The 17,055-nt window shown below is 43.5% G+C and overlaps 1 protein-coding gene across 3 annotated transcripts in view; it reads left to right on the forward strand.

The window, feature by feature from the left end:
• The window catches only part of tspan9a (tetraspanin 9a), a 782,740-nt gene that overhangs the window by 672,888 nt on the left and 92,797 nt on the right, over positions 1-17,055 (forward strand). The gene's annotated exons all lie outside the window — the stretch shown is intronic.

Raw genomic sequence — 17,055 nt, forward strand, 5'->3', positions numbered from 1 at the left:
TTGTCCATGCCATGGGCACTAACACACCCCCATACCATCACAGATGCTGGCTTTTGAACTTTGCGCTGGTATCAATCTGGATGTTTGTTTTTCCTCTTTTGTCTAGAGTACACAACGTCCATGATTTCCAAAAATAATTTGAAATGTGGACTCATCAGACCACAGCTCACTTTTCCACTTTTGCGTCTGTCCATTTCAAATGAGCTTGGGCCCAGATGATGTATTCTGTATGGATGTATGGTACATCCAGATGATGTATGGCTTTCGCTTTGCAAGGTAGAGTTTTAACTTGCACTTGGAGATGTAGCGACGAACTGTGCTAACTGACAATGGTTTTCTGAAGTGTTCTTGATCCACGCGGTAAGATCCTTTACACAATGATGTCGGTTTTAATGCAGTGCCGCCTGAGGGATCGAAGGTCACGGGAATTCAGTGTTTGTTTTCGGCCTTGCCACTTACGTATAGAAAGTTCTCCAGATTCTTTGAATCTTCTGATTATATTATGGACTGTAGATGATGGAATCCCTAAATTCCTAATAATTGAACATTGAGAAACATTGTTCTTAAACTGTTGGACTATCCTGTTCACCTGTGGAATGTTCCAAACAGGTGTTCTTTGAGCATTCATCAATTTTCCCAGTCTTTTGTTGCCCCTGTCCCAGCTTTTTTAAATGTGTTGCAAGCATCCATTTCAAAATGAGCAAATATTTGCACAAAAACAAAAAGGTCCGTCAGTTTGAACCTTAAATATCTTGTCTTTGTGGTGTATTCAATTGAATATAGGTTGAAGAGGATTTGCAAATCATTGTATTCTGTTTTTTCATTACATTTCACAAAACGTCCCAACTTCAATGGAATTGGGGTTGTAAAAGCCCATGCTCTGGAGTAAAAAGAAAGAATATAAATGTCATACTACTCATTTGGACTGTGTAAGACGAGAACAGCAGTGCCAGGTCATCAAATCAAATATAAGTAGAAGTCCTATACAGGTCCCAAGACCTGTTGGTGCTGGCGCTTATCTCCAGATTCCATAGCATCAAGTGAATGAGAGTCTATGGCTCCTCCTCAATTGGATGCCAGTCTGACGCAGGTTACATTCCCAGCCAATTCCAGTTCCCATTTACAGCTGGGTGTACTGAGACAATGTAGAATAAGTGTGTTGTCCAAAGACACACAGGTAGCATGAGCGAGATTCAAACTCAGGTCTACATATTGACCGACCAGCTCTTTATCCACTCAGCTTCCTGCTCTACACCATCATATTGTAAGGCTGTTATCTTTTACATGTAATTAGAGTGCACATTTGCTTCACCTATAATTGTCCGTTTACTAGCCAAAACAAGCAGTTTACTCAAGTTTTGTGCTTCTTATAATAACATTAACTGGCTCATTTGCTTCTGCTCACTAATGCAGTGTTTGCATTATAAATAAAAAATCTGCTGATTAAATTAATTTTGCTTCTTGTTGTATGAAGTGGTAGCAACATGTCTGAAACATAAATGCGACTTGGACAAATTTTCCTCTTAATAATTTAAAATCAAATGATTTTGAACTCGAGTAAGTCAAATTGCTGTCTTAATCTTCAAATTATATACATTTCTTTGAAGAGGGCATTTTTCATCTAGGACAATGCTTTAAAGCGCTCTGTGAGGTTTGTGGTATTTCTGATATCGGTCAGTGCTCTGCAGAGCGTCTTGTCCTTTTGAGTACTTCAGGAGCTTTGCTGCTAAAAGGACAGCTGATTTAACAAGTTGATGGAGTGCACCTGAGTCACCTTCATTCTCTGATCCACTGGAGCAGAAGACGTAGACAGAGCGCCTTCCTCTTTTTAAAAGCAGCCACTTCTCAAACAGAAAGCGCACTTGCTAATGCTGTCAAAGTGTTTGATGTTCCCTTTGCAATGTTCAGAACATCCATACCCAGTCACAACATAAAAGAAGCAGTAACCACAAAATATTAAATGTTGCTTTCAGATATCACTGTACATCATGAGAAGTCGAAAATATGGTAATAGCGCTATTTCTTCCTTTTGTAAATTTAAACTCACAGCAGTTGCATTGTGATTGATACAAACATCAAGAAGGTGCCTAACTGCTTCATTGGTAAGACCTCATGCCTCGTTTGCAAGCTGTTTGAGTATTCGTGGATTCCTTAATTCTTCCCTACAGATGGGATATCAAAACATTAAGCAGCCCACAATTAAAACAAGATAAGGAGCTCAGTGGAGAGGCTGGAGATCAAACTTCATCACACGCACCAAGGTCAGAGAACCCAAGAGATCAGAGCTTAAACTGCAGGCATTTCCTTTGGCACCGACTTTGATGACAGTGTGTTGTAGAAGTTGTAGAAGTGTGTAAAACGGGGCTCTTGGTAAGATCTAAATGACAGCTCAGACACACTGTGTGGAGGGACTGGGAGATTTCACAGTCACTTCAGAGCGTGACATACTTGGACAAGCTCCCTTTACTGCGCATTAAACACAGTTAAGTGTTGGTTAGGGCTGAAACAATTAGTCGAGTAATTCGAATAATTCGATTACAAAAAATGTTCGAGGCAAATTCTGTGCCTCGAAGCTTCATTTAACGTTGTAGTACATATGCCAGGCCTGTGTGTAGCACTGTAACGTCCCCAGAAAAACAAACAGAAGAAGAAGTAGAGCAAGCGCTAATCAAATTAGCACAAAAGCTGCAGCTTTCCAATGTGACAAACAGAATGAAATAAAGCCTTTTAGGCAAAAGACAGTCCACGCTGATCACCTGAAATAGCTTACTGTGCATTTAAAACAAAGCAGTGTGGTTTTTTTGTTTTAAAAACAAACAGTTTCGCCCGCTGGCCGCTCTACGCGCTGCGACCAGCTGCTGCCTCACTCTGCCCCGGTGTGAGCGGCTCAGCACTGCCCTCACACAGCTCTGTCCCGACCACAGAGAGTCTCTGGAAGAAGTCCGCTCTTTCTTCTGTGTTTTGCTTAGACTCGCAATGAGTTTTAATTTTCGCTTTTTTGGGCAACACACAATGCTTCACAAACAAATACGGGAATTCAAATAAAATAATAATAAAAACAGTGACTGCGAGGCTGCATGTTCAACCTCCAGCTGAAAATGAAATGCATTGACTGAATCGCAGAGAGAGTGTTAAAAAGAAATTCATGCAGGGACCCAGTCCACCACCTTAATAAATAAATAAATGAATATGGTTAAACTTTACAAGTTGGGGAAAACAAAAAACAGAAAGCCATAACCCATCACCATTTCAGCAAAATGTCAAGACTTTGGCCTGACATTGGCTGAGCTCCTGACACCAGGAAAGATCCAAAACTTGATGTGAAAAAATAAATAATTACCCAGGAAAACAGAAAGGGATACACTAAATTTGACAATCTCCATGATGACATAGTGACATTGTGCCATTACTTAGGGAGAGCCCTGGACTGTTAATGTTTTAAAACTCAAAAGTACTTTTTATCCGATTACTCGATTAATCGCCAGAATAATCGATAGAATTCTCGATTACTAAAATAATCGATAGCTGCAGCCGTAGTGTTGGTCCTGTGTTCCGCTCTACCTGGACTTTTAAAGGACGTCGCATGCTTTTTAGTGTCCCAGTTAGCAACACAGCATCAAAGTACTCATGATTCTAAGTCTCCCTGCACACATGTGCTCATAATTAGTGGTTTCTGATGTTTTTTATTCTTCTCCCTAAGGGCCCTGTCCCACTGGGGAGAGGATTAATTGCGCATGAATTGAGTACACAAATTGCGGGCATTCATTGTCATCTGCAACAAAAATGGCCAAAAATGACAAATGTCCCAGTATGAATTACGGATATATTTATAATATATAGTGAATATATGATGAACAATCACGGTTATATAATGCATGTAGTGAGGAAACGGATCTGACACATTAAGATTATCACAGCAGTATTACGGGTGTATTATGAATGCATCGCGCACGTGTTGTGCGTGCACGGCATCTGCATTGCGTTCATAAAATAAGCGCACTTGGGCCGTCGACATCACTATCCACACCAACAATACAGGCTCTGGAGCATTTGCTGGACTTGGACAAGATGATCACAGAGTGTTGTCATGCGAGGGTTAACTGTTCATGAGTTTGGGGAGCGGGAGGGGGGAAGCCGCTCCGGGTGTGAGACGGTGTTCTTTTTTTTTTTCTTTTTTTTTTTGAGAGTGTCAAGTGCTAAACAGCAACTCTTCCTTTTGTTGGTGTTAAATAAAAGTCCTGGATTGCAGCAGCTACATCTTTGTGGATTTACACAGCCGGACCGGCACTGACTGGCAGGTGTGTCGCTTTCTGCCACACTTTGGGTTTATGTGACGTGTTTGTTATGCATTCACAGATTGTCCGCAAATCAGCTGCAAAGCAGATGTAATAAAAACACTTTATTTGTGGCAAATTTGTATGCATTTGCTACAACATATTTTAGTTTGTGATGTGGACATGATGGGCATGATATATATCTGTTTTACACACTGTCCCGGTCCGCTGTCAAGCCACAAATCCCTGTCAGTTGCGGATATCAGCGGTTAACGGCAGATATACAGTGCATAGAGTGAGTGTGTATTGTGTATGAATTGAGTATATATGGAGTATGTAAGGCGGATGTTATATGCATCCAGATTTTTGAACAGCTCAAAAATCCTGGCTACGGACATGCGCGCCTCTGCGGCTGATCACAGCTGTGTTCGAATGACGGCCGACTCATACAGGCATGTTACACGGATATTGCAAATGTTTGGCGAATATGGGCCAATTTTGTGCGCAATCCATATGCAAATCTTCCTAAAATCCAGTGGGACAGGGCCCTAAGCGAGGTCACAGGTGCATTTCTCTGTGTGTGACGTAGTTAATAGCAAAACAGAAACATCCCAGACAGAGGGAAACAAATGCAGTTATGTCCAATAATGAAGCTTCGGAACTTTGCTTTGAAAGCAGTGGCTTCCATTTACAGAGGAAACGACACACTTCACCCCGAAACTCTTAAGTTTTTCAGAGTCTGTCAGTTTTTGGAACTTAAAGTGTCGTGAAGGATGCTGGTTTACTGAAGCTGTAATCACGAACATGCCTGGACACACAGATGTATGTCTCGTATTGGAAAAACTCAGAAGAAGCTATTTTCAGGAGATAATGGAGTCTCTAATGTGCCACAATCCTGAGAGAATTTGTGTTGAAGGCAGAGCTGCGATTGGAAATTATATGCGCGGGCGATCAGAACCTGAGAGCAAGTGGATCTGGACATTATTCTCTGCCCGAGTGGAACTTGAACATGATCTCTGGCTGCGGAGCCGAGTGTGGACAAGTGGACCGTTCCATTGCTAGTGATCGCAATTACGATCACGCGCGAGTATGAGGCCTTCTTTTTGTTATGGACTAATTTGGAAATCTTTGCATTCGGGGTGAGTGGAATGGAATTTTTTTTCATCTTTTGCTTTGTGTTCTTTTCAGTGGAGCTTTCAATGAAAATTTTTTTTTTTTTTACTTTGAGAGAGTGTGTGTGTGTGTGTGTGTGCGTGCATACAGTAGCTGTTTTAACCCCCAATTTAGATGGACTTGAACAATTTGAACAATATATAATCAGTATTAAGGTTGTAGACTCTCTCATATGTCATAAAACTGTCAATATCTATAAGGAACTTTTTAAAAGAGCATTAATGTTGAATAATCCTTAAACAAAAACTGACATGCCGGTTAAAATGGCTTTTATGCTCTTTTAACCCGCATGTCAGCTTTTTTTATTGCCACTTAATGGATGTGGAATGTCTCCGTGATGACACAGATATATATATTTATTAGATCTTTCACTGTTATATACAACACATATTAGCATTTTTAACAGGCTGCGTTTATGACTGATTGCCGCAGGTGCACAAAACCTACTCACAGCTACTGCTTTTACTGTGACTGCATCAAAATTAACAGTTTTCTCTTAAAAACGAGTAGTCATAACACAACATCACACTTATGTCAACTTTGTTATTAATCTCTGCCTCCTTTCTTAACGTTAGCAGCTACATTCCACTAAAGCGCACGCTGGGATGCTTCTAGTAACTACGTCACCTGTCGGAAACACTCGAGTACTCACGAGTACTTTGTTTTCGGAAGTCTCAGTAACTGCTGCAAATGCAGTATACTTTGAAACCAGTCACGTCAGTGCACAAAGTAATCCCGGTGGATTGCCTCTACTGGTGGTTGGCTCTCACTGCGGTATTGTATCACTTCCTGTTCCGGAGCACAGCAGTGTTTTGCTGCATCTGTTAGCTGTTTAATCTGCGCAGTTAGATTGCTCTAGTTACCTAGATAACGATTTGCTTCACAGTGTAATCTTCACGTGCCTTAACTAAAGCACTCCCTCTGCTGAATCACCTCTAAATTATTTACACATTATTCACTTTGTGTGTTTTTAGGAATCCGCTAGCTTAGCGCAGCTACTAGTTCTTAGCCGGTTTAGCATGGCGGCTTCTCCTGTCTCTCCCGCACTCTTCTGCTCTGGGTGTGAAATGTTTAGTTATTCCTCAACCTCCTTTAGCAGTAATGGTACTTGTAATAAGTGTAGCTTATTCGTAGCTTTGGAGGCCAGGCTGGGCGAATTGGAGACTCGGCTCCGCACCGTGGAAAATTCTACAGCTAGCCAGGCCCCTGTAGTCGGTGCGGACCAAGGTAGCTTAGCCGCCGTTAGTTTCCCTCTGGCAGATCCCGAGCAGCCGGGAAAGCAGGCCGACTGGGTGACTGTGAGGAGGAAGCGTAGTCCTAAACAGAAGCCCCGTGTACACAGCCAACCCGTTCACATCTCTAACCGTTTTTCCCCACTCGGCGACACACCCGCCGAGGATCAAACTCTGGTTATTGGCGACTCTGTTTTGAGAAATGTGAAGTTAGCGACCGGGAGTGACATGTTTAGCCGCATGTTCTCCTTGAATTGCTGGCTGTCTGAGTGGTGTCCAAAAAATGAGGTGGGCTTCATAGATAATTGGCAAAGCTTCTGGGGAAAACCTGGTCTTGTTAGGAGAGGCGGCATCCATCCCACTTTGGATGGAGCAGCTCTCATTTCTAGAAATCTGGCCAATTTTCTTAAATCCTCCAAACTGTGACTATCCAGGGTTGGGACCAGGAAGCAGAGTTGTAGTCTTACATACCTCTCTGCAGCTTCTCTCCCCCTGCCATCCCCTCATTACCCCTCATTACCCCATCCCCGTAGAGACGGTGCCTGCTCCCAGACCACCAATAACCAGCAAAAATCTATTTAAGCATAAAAATTCAAAAAGAAAAAATAATATAGCACCTTCAACTGCACCACAGACTAAAACAGTTAAATGTGGTCTATTAAACATTAGGTCTCTCTCTTCTAAGTCCCTGTTAGTAAATGATATAATAATTGATCAACATATTGATTTATTCTGCCTTACAGAAACCTGGTTACAGCAGGATGAATATGTTAGTTTAAATGAGTCAACACCCCCGAGTCACACTAACTGCCAGAATGCTCGTAGCACGGGCCGAGGCGGAGGATTAGCAGCAATCTTCCATTCCAGCTTATTAATTAATCAAAAACCCAGACAGAGCTTTAATTCATTTGAAAGCTTGACTCTTAGTCTTGTCCATCCAAATTGGAAGTCCCAAAAACCAGTTTTATTTGTTGTTATCTATCGTCCTCCTGGTCATTACTGTGAGTTTCTCTGTGAATTTTCAGACCTTTTGTCTGACTTAGTGCTTAGCTCAGATAAGATACTTATAGTGGGCGATTTTAACATCCACACAGATGCTGAGAATGACAGCCTCAACACTGCATTTAATCTATTATTAGACTCAATTGGCTTTGCTCAAAATGTAAATGAGTCCACCCACCACTTTAATCATATCTTAGATCTTGTTCTGACTTATGGTATGGAAATTGAAGACTTAACAGTATTCCCTGAAAACTCCCTTCTGTCTGATCATTTCTTAATAACATTTACATTTATTGTGATGGACTACCCAGCAGTGGGGAATAAGTTTCATTACAGTAGAAGTCTTTCAGAAAGCGCTGTAACTAGGTTTAAGGATATGATTCCTTCTTTATGTTCTCTAAAGCCATATACCAACACAGTGCAGAGTAGCTACCTAAACTCTGTAAGTGAGATAGAGTATCTCGTCAATAGTTTTACATCCTCATTGAAGACAACTTTGGATGCTGTAGCTCCTCTGAAAAAGAGATCTTTAAATCAGAAGTGCCTGACTCCATGGTATAACTCACAAACTCGCAGCTTAAAGCAGATAACCCGTAAGTTGGAGAGGAAATGGCGTCTCACTAATTTAGAAGATCTTCACTTAGCCTGGAAAAAGAGTCTGTTGCTCTATAAAAAAGCCCTCTGTAAAGCTAGGACATCTTACTACTCATCACTAATTGAAGAAAATAAGAACAACCCCAGGTTTCTTTTCAGCACTGTAGCCAGGCTGACAAAGAGTCAGAGCTCTATTGAGCCGAGTATTCCTTTAACTTTAACTAGTAATGACTTCATGACTTTCTTTGCTAATAAAATTTTAACTATTAGAGAAACAATTGCTCATAACCATCCCAAAGACGTATCGTTATCTTTGGCTGCTTTCAGTGATGCCGGTATTTGGTTAGACTCTTTCTCTCAGATTGTTCTGTCTGAGTTATTTTCATTAGTTACTTCATCCAAACCATCAACATGTCTATTAGACCCCATTCCTACCAGGCTGCTGAAGGAAGCCCTTCCATTATTTAATGCTTTGATCTTAAATATGATCAATCTATCTTTATTAGTTGGCTATGTACCACAGGCTTTTAAGATGGCAGTAATTAAACCATTACTTAAAAAGCCATCACTTGACCCAGCTATCTTAGCTAATTATAGGCCAATCTCCAACCTTCCTTTTCTCTCAAAAATTCTTGAAAGGGTAGTTGTAAAACAGCTAACTGATCATCTGCAGAGGAATGGTCTATTTGAAGAGTTTGTCAGGTTTTAGAATTCATCATAGTACAGAAACGGCATTAGTGAAGGTTACAAATGATCTTATGGCCTCAGACAGTGGACTCATCTCTGTGCTTGTTCTGTTAGACCTCAGTGCTGCTTTTGATACTGTTGACCATAAAATTTTATTACAGAGATTAGAGCATGCCATAGGTATTAAAGGCACTGCGCTGCGGTGGTTTGAATCATATTTATCTAATAGATTACAATTTGTTCATGTAAATGGGGAATCTTCTTCACAGACTAAGGTTAATTATGGGGTTCCACAAGGTTCTGTGCTAGGACCAATTTTATTCACTTTATACATGCTTCCCTTAGGCAGTATTATTAGACGGCATTGCTTAAATTTTCATTGTTACGCAGATGATGCCCATCTTTATCTATCCATGAAGCCAGAGGACACACACCAATTAGCTAAACTGCAGGATTGTCTTACAGACGTAAAGACATGGATGACCTCTAATTTCCTGCTTTTAAACTCAGATAAAACTGAAGTTATTGTACTTGGCCCCACAAATCTTAGAAACATGGTGTCTAACCAGATCCTTACTCTGGATGGCATTACCCTGACCTCTAGTAATACTGTGAGAAATCTTGGAGTCATTTTTGATCAGGATATGTCATTCAAAGCGCATATTAAACAAATATGTAGGACTGCTTTTTTGCATTTACGCAATATCTCTAAAATTAGAAAGGTCTTGTCTCAGAGTGATGCTGAAAAACTAATTCATGCATTTATTTCCTCTAGGCTGGACTATTGTAATTCATCATTATCAGGTTGTCCTAAAAGTTCCCTGAAAAGCCTTCAGTTAATTCAAAATGCTGCAGCTAGAGTACTAACGGGGACTAGAAGGAGAGAGCATATCTCACCCATATTGGCCTCTCTTCATTGGCTTCCTGTTAATTCTAAAATAGAATTTAAAATTCTTCTTCTTACTTATAAGGTTTTGAATAATCAGGTCCCATCTTATCTTAGGGACCTCATAGTACCATATCACCCCAATAGAGCGCTTCGCTCTCAGACTGCAGGCTTACTTGTAGTTCCTAGGGTTTGTAAGAGTAGAATGGGAGGCAGAGCCTTCAGCTTTCAGGATCCTCTCCTGTGGAACCAGCTCCCAATTCGGATCAGGGAGACAGACACCCTCTCTACTTTTAAGATTAGGCTTAAAACTTTCCTTTTTGCTAAAGCTTATAGTTAGGGCTGGATCAGGTGACCCTGAACCATCCCTTAGTTATGCTGCTATAGACTTAGACTGCTGGGGGGTTCCCATGATGCACTGAGTGTTTCTTTCTCTTTTTGCTCTGTATGCACCACTCTGCATTTAATCATTAGTGACTGATCTCTGCTCCCCTCCACAGCATGTCTTTTTCTTGGTTCTCTCCCTCAGCCCCAACCAGTCCCAGCAGAAGACTGCCCCTCCCTGAGCCTGGTTCTGCTGGAGGTTTCTTCCTGTTAAAAGGGAGTTTTTCCTTCCCACTGTCGCCAAGTGCTTGCTCACAGGGGGTCATTTTGACCGTTGGGGTTTTTACGTAATTATTGTGTGGCCTTGCCTTACAATATAAAGCGCCTTGGGGCAACTGTTTGTTGTGATTTGGCGCTATATAAATAAAATTGATGATGATGATGATGATGATTATTGGATGGCCACTAACAGCCTAAATCTAAACTGTTATGGTTTCAGTGCGACATGTCCTTTAAAACTCTTCCAGCTAGTCTCTAACTGTAAATCTGCTCCGTCTATTCAGCCTGTTAAATTTATGATTTCACTCGCTTCCTTGAAGATTTGGTCACGCTCTGCATAATTTGGCCTTCTGAACAGTCAGGAGTGATTTTGCATGTTAGCCACTGTGCATCAGCGCATGACCTTTGTCAAGGTTTTGGACTGAGGCTTTCATTCTCACATTTTTCATCAGGGAGGCATTAAGGACCAGTAGGTATCTCTCCGCAGATGCAGCTGTTTCTGAATTATTTAGATGATGGATGGATCATTGAAACTCTTTCTAGCACCATTCTGCCATTCTCTCTCCCTCTCTCAGGAGAGATGTACTGGTTCTGTCGTTCTGATGTGACTAAACGTGTCCTCCTCTCGGGGCTTAATATGCGGGCTGTTTGCATCCCACCTTACCTTCATCTTTGATGGGAACGCTTAGACTCTGAGTGCCAAATTTTAACAGATAAACCATTACAGCCGATCAGTGTTGGGATTCGAGCACTTACAGAGGAGGACTTTATCATCATTTAGATCACATTCTGTGTCCTCACATCTATAAGAAAAACTGAGTCTGGACCTTCCTCCTTTGTCAGCAGAGCACTTCTGCTGTGCGTCTTCATGACTATCTGTACCATAATTCTCGAAGGCAGAAATCTGTGTGTCTGTTACATGTTGGTTAGTTGAGTGTGTTTTTCCACTTTAGGTCACGACAGCAATGCAGATGTGGATCTACATGTGGATCTACAAGTTTTACACCGGATGCTCTTCCTGACACAACTCCACATTATATGGAGAATGAATAGAGGTGGTCCTGAACCAGGAACCTTCCGCACTGAAACAAGCGCACTAACTGCTTGGCCACCACACTGCCATTAGTTGCCGTGTGTTCCGGAGTATAAGTTGCACCTGTTAAAAAAAATGCATCTTGAAGAGGAAAAACCCCACATATAAGTTGCACTGGAGTATGTCGCACCTTTTTTATGTGTATTATCAGCTCAATAATTTTGAATTTTTGTGCAGTGTTGTAGTGTGGTTCGCACTATATAAATAGTTTCTGTAATTATTCTGACGAACAAACACATGATTTTTCTGTATATAAGTCGCACTTGAGTGTAAGTTACGGGTCCTCCCAAACTAGTAAGAAAAAAAATGCAACTTAAGGACTTTTGTGCTTCTACTACTCCATAACTACACGGCAGTGCAGTCATGAAGCTTTTGAGATTCTCTGTCGGGGTTTGTGGATGTAGCAGTGCAGTGCACCGTCAGAACAGTAGGGGATGTGGTGTTTCTCATATAGTCTAGCTTTCTATGTCATGAAAATTGCTGAATGCGAAACCGGAAAAGTGAGATTCTAGAAAAGCTGTGGACCAGTCACAGCCTGTACAGTCTTCATTGTCTCGACGTGTAGTTATAATTTTTGGAAGGTGCACGTCAGGCTAGGAAGAGGGGCACGGAGGAGGTTCGCAACGACGCAGAGGGCTCTGCGTGGCTACGGAGTTGTGGCTACAGAGTTGCGGCCACGGACTGGCATAAATTGGGCTTTATACTCCGGAAAATACGTTAGTTAGTTAGTCTGTCTGGTGAAAAACACACAGTTAGTAATTTTTTCAAGAAACATGTAAAATTTCCTGAAGAAGTGCAGTAAGACTCTATGTTTCTTAAGTACTCACCTCATGCTAACATGAGTTTTTATGTTATCATCTCGATGCTTGATGTGTAAGACCTGTTAACATCGGATTATGCGACACAAGCAAGTTTTCAAGCTATTAGCCTGTTAGCATCACAGCCATGACGCTCACAATTTTTCAAGACGTGAATGATTAATTATATATTGAGTCACTAATTTAAGGCACTCCCCTCGCTCAGGTCCTCATCTATTTTAAGCATTTTATAAATCCTGTCGCTCACAATGGAAGCATTCAGCTCATGCTAGTGTTAGGTGCGCTATCAGCGCTCTGACATTACACCTAACACCAGCTGGAGTTTGGATTTGGCAATCTCACTGGATAATTGTGAATCACATGAATCACATTGTTGTGCTGCATAGAGGACAGACAGTCAAAATAGTATAGCTGCTTACTGGATCCATGCAACCCTGAACAAAATGAAAGCAGCCAGACTAGAGCATGTATAGAACTAGCACATTCCCCATGGATAGATCCACTGTAATCAAGCCAAAATGCCCCAGAATAATAATACTTAAATTTAAAAATATGTATATTGGTAAATGTATTAAATTCATGAAGAATTGTAAAAATCTCATAAATAACAATACCTAAATTATATCCTTTCACTAAGGTACTTATATAATGTCTCCATATACATTTCAACATGCTTTACTTTTTCTTGTTCCCCCTTTTTAATATTATTGTATTTATGGAAATACTGGAGAAGTGGAGTACAATTAGTTATATCTAACAGCTAACGTTAGCATATCTGTAGCACCGTTTATCGTAGCTTACAAAATAATTGGTTCTTTTCTGTTTGATAATCCACATTAATTCATACTTTTGTCCACATTTATTTTATATGTATTTGTTAATACCATTATTGTAGGTGTAACTACGCTATTATACTTTATACACCAATTACCATTTTTGTTTAACTTGTTAGCTTGCTAGGTACCATTGGCTTATTAATGGCTAATTTAGCTCTTCTAACTAGAACTAGCTTATTGTTGTTATTTACATTTTTATTTACATGGTGTAGATTTTTATGATTCATCAGTTTGTGTTCTTTTTAAAGATATCAACATATAGTACCTTAGTTCTTAGGTTTCCATTTGATAGCATATAGATTATGCTTTTAATTTTCCTATAGTGTACTAGCATAGTTACTTTAGATAGATAACAATACACATTACATCATAGCTTCTGTTTCTATAATAAAATACCATTACCATGACCAAATCATCTCCTGTATTAATATTTAGGTTTCAATACCTACTCCTGTATATTATATAGTACCATATTTATTGTATATGTTGTTTAATACCCTTAATATTTAAATATAGTTATATATATTATGTCTTATCTTTCTTATGTCTTATTATTTATTATTATATACTTTTTTATTGAGCCGCTTGGGTGAGTAGGGAGCGTTCCCATGGGATAAAAAAGCTTTTCAGCCTACCTTCCATGTGTTGGGGAGGTGTCGTAACACGGACTTGCAACAGGGGGCACAAATGAACGGACAATGGATAAGACAAAGAGTAACAATTTAATGTTGTGAAACGCACAACTGAATACAGACAAAGATAATGCCAATTGAACAAAAGGTGACGTGCGGGCAGGCTCGAAGATAGGAGACCTCTGGCGATCGGAGAGCCGGGACCCACACAGCTTCCACCACCAACGGCCTGAAGAACACCGGAGCCGCCAAGTCCTGAGTCCCCAGGTGGTCACCGTCTTCTGTTGCAGACCCTGGTACTGCTGGCAGAAGATGAAAAAACAGTTAATGGTGAGTGTGTATCCACACACCCAGTAATCCTTTTTCTACAGATCTTCAAGGAGGGAAAACCTCCACCTCCAGACACAATTTCACCCGTGCAGCTCCTGTTAGTCTCTTTCCTGGATGGAGTAAGAGGCGAAGAACGTCGCACTCCCACTATCCGCCAATCCAGCTTCAGACTCAATCCACAGGAATACGGCTGCACACAGAACAATGTTAGATACAACGATAATTCAGCAGAGAAGGTTACCTTCACGGTAGTTGATTTCTCGGCGAGGAGGTGGAGTAATGATCCGGCTTTTATAGAGATGCAGGTGATTGGTGACAGCTGGTGTAAATGAGTGACAGCTGTCACTCTCTGTCTCAGCGCCCTCTCACGCTTGAAGCCCGCACTCCAAGCAGGACGCCGACTGGTGGTGGTGGGCCAGCAGTACCTCCTCTTCAGCGGCCCACACAACAGGACCCCCCCCCTCAACGGGCGCCTCCTGGCGCCGACGAACAGTCCATGGCGGCTCCCCGTCGATGATACGGGCAGGAGGTGGTACAGGTCCAGGAGTGCAGAGTGGTGAGGCGTGGTATGGTTTTAGCCTGGAGACATGAAACACTGGGTGAATCCGCAGTGAAGCTGGGAGTTTCAGCTTCACTGCGGCCGGGCTGAGGATCTTGATTATTGGGAAAGGTCCGATGAAACGGTCTTTGAGTTTTTGTGATTCAACCTGCAGTGGGATGTCCTTAGTTGATAACCACACCTCCTGCCCAGGCTGGTATGCAGGGGCCGGGGAACGCCAGCGATCTGCATGGGCCTTAGCCCTCGTCCGGGCCTGCAACAGGGCAGAACGGGCGGTCCGCCACACCCGGCGGCACCTCCGCAGGTGGGCCTGGACCGAGGGGACCCCGACCTCTCCCTCCACAAGTGGAAACAATGGGGGCTGATACCCCAAACACGACTCGAAAGGGGAGAGGCCGGTAGCAGATGAGACTTGGCTATTGTGGGCGTACTCGATCCAGGCCAGATGGTCACTCCAAGCCGCCGGATGCGCGGAGGTTACGCAACGGGCCTGTTCCAACTCCTGGTTCGCCTGCTCTGCCTGGCCGTTCGTCTGTGGGTGATACCTGAACGAGAGACTCACGGTGGCCCCCAGTTCCTTACAGAAACTCCTCCAGAACTGCGAGGAGAACTGGGGACCACGATCCGAAACGATGTCCGACGGTATCCCATGCAGATGCACGACGTGGTGGACCAGGAGGTCTGCTGTCTCCTGGGCCGTCGGGAGCTTCGGGAGGGCCACGAAGTGGGCCGCCTTGGAGAACCGGTCCACTATCGTGAGGATGACTGTATTGCCCTGGGACGGCGGGAGGCCCATGACGAAGTCCAGGCCGATGTGAGACCAGGGGCGATGAGGCACAGGCAGGGGCTGGAGGAGGCCCCTGATCTTGTGTTGATCCGCCTTGCCCCTAGCACAGGTGGTGCAGGCCTGGACATAGTCCCGGACGTCGGCTTCCAGTGACGCCCACCAGAAGCGCTGCTGGACCACTGCCACAGTCCTACGCACTCCGGGATGACAGGAGAGCTTAGATCCATGGCAGAAGTCCAAGACGGCAGCCCTGGCTTCTGGTGGGACGTAAAGTCTGTTCTTAGGACCGTTCCCCGGGTCCGGGTTCCTTGCCAGGACCTCCCGGACGGTCTTCTCCACGTCCCATGTGAGGGTGGCCACGACAGTGGACTCGGGAACGATGGTCTCGATGGGGTCTGACAACTCGGCCTTGGCTTCCTCTTCGTGCACCCGGGACAGTGCGTCGGATCGTTGGTTCCTAGTCCCGGGACGGTAGGTGATCCGGAAGTCAAAGCGTCCGAAGAACAGGGACCAGCGGGCTTGCCTGGGGTTCAGCCGCTTGGCGGTCCGGATGTACTCCAGGTTCCGATGGTCCGTGAAAACCGTGAAAGGCACCGTAGCTCCCTCCAACAGGTGTCTCCACTCTTCAAGAGCCTCCTTCACCGCGAGGAGTTCCCGATTGCCCACATCATAGTTACGTTCAGCGGGGGTCAACCTGCGGAAAAAGTAGGCACATGGATGGAGAACCTTGTTGGACTCCCTGCTCTGGGACAGAACGGCTCCTATCCCTGAGTCAGAGGCGTCCACCTCCACTATGAACTGGCGAGTAGGATCAGGCTGCACCAGAACTGGTGCAGACGAAAACCGGCATTTCAACTCCCTAAACGCGGCTTCGCACCGATCCGACCAGGTGAAGGGGACTTTAGTGGAGGTCAGGGCAGTCAGGGGGCTAACAACCTGACTGTAACCTTTAGTGAACCTCCGGTAGAAATTTGCAAAGCCGAGGAACTGTTGCAGCTTCCTACGGCTTGTTGGTTGGGGCCAATCTCTCACCGCCGCAACCTTGGCCGGATCCGGGGCGACGGAGTTGGAGGAGATGATGAACCCCAGGAAGGACAAAGAAGTGCGGTGGAACTCACACTTCTCGCCCTTCACAAACAACCGGTTTTCTAGTAACCGCTGCAGGACCTGACGTACATGCTGGACATGAGTCTCAGAGTCCGGAGAAAAGATGAGTATATCATCCAGATATACGAAGACAAACCGGTGCAGGAAGTCCCGCAAGACGTCGTTTACCAATGCTTGGAACGTCGCGGGGGCATTAGTGAGGCCGAACGGCATGACCAGGTACTCAAAATGACCTAACGGGGTGTTAAATGCCGTCTTCCATTCGTCTCCCTTCCGGATCCGAACCAGGTGGTACGCATTCCTAAGATCTAGTTTGGTGAACATTTTGGCTCCATGCAGGGGCGTGAACACCGAATCTAACAGGGGCAACGGGTATCGATTGCGAACCGTAATCTCGTTCAGCCCTCTGTAGTCAATGCATGGACGGAGTCCGCCGTCTTTT

This window comes from Thalassophryne amazonica, chromosome 8 (genome assembly GCF_902500255.1).
Source record: "Thalassophryne amazonica chromosome 8, fThaAma1.1, whole genome shotgun sequence".
Taxonomy (NCBI): Eukaryota; Metazoa; Chordata; class Actinopteri; order Batrachoidiformes; family Batrachoididae; genus Thalassophryne; species Thalassophryne amazonica.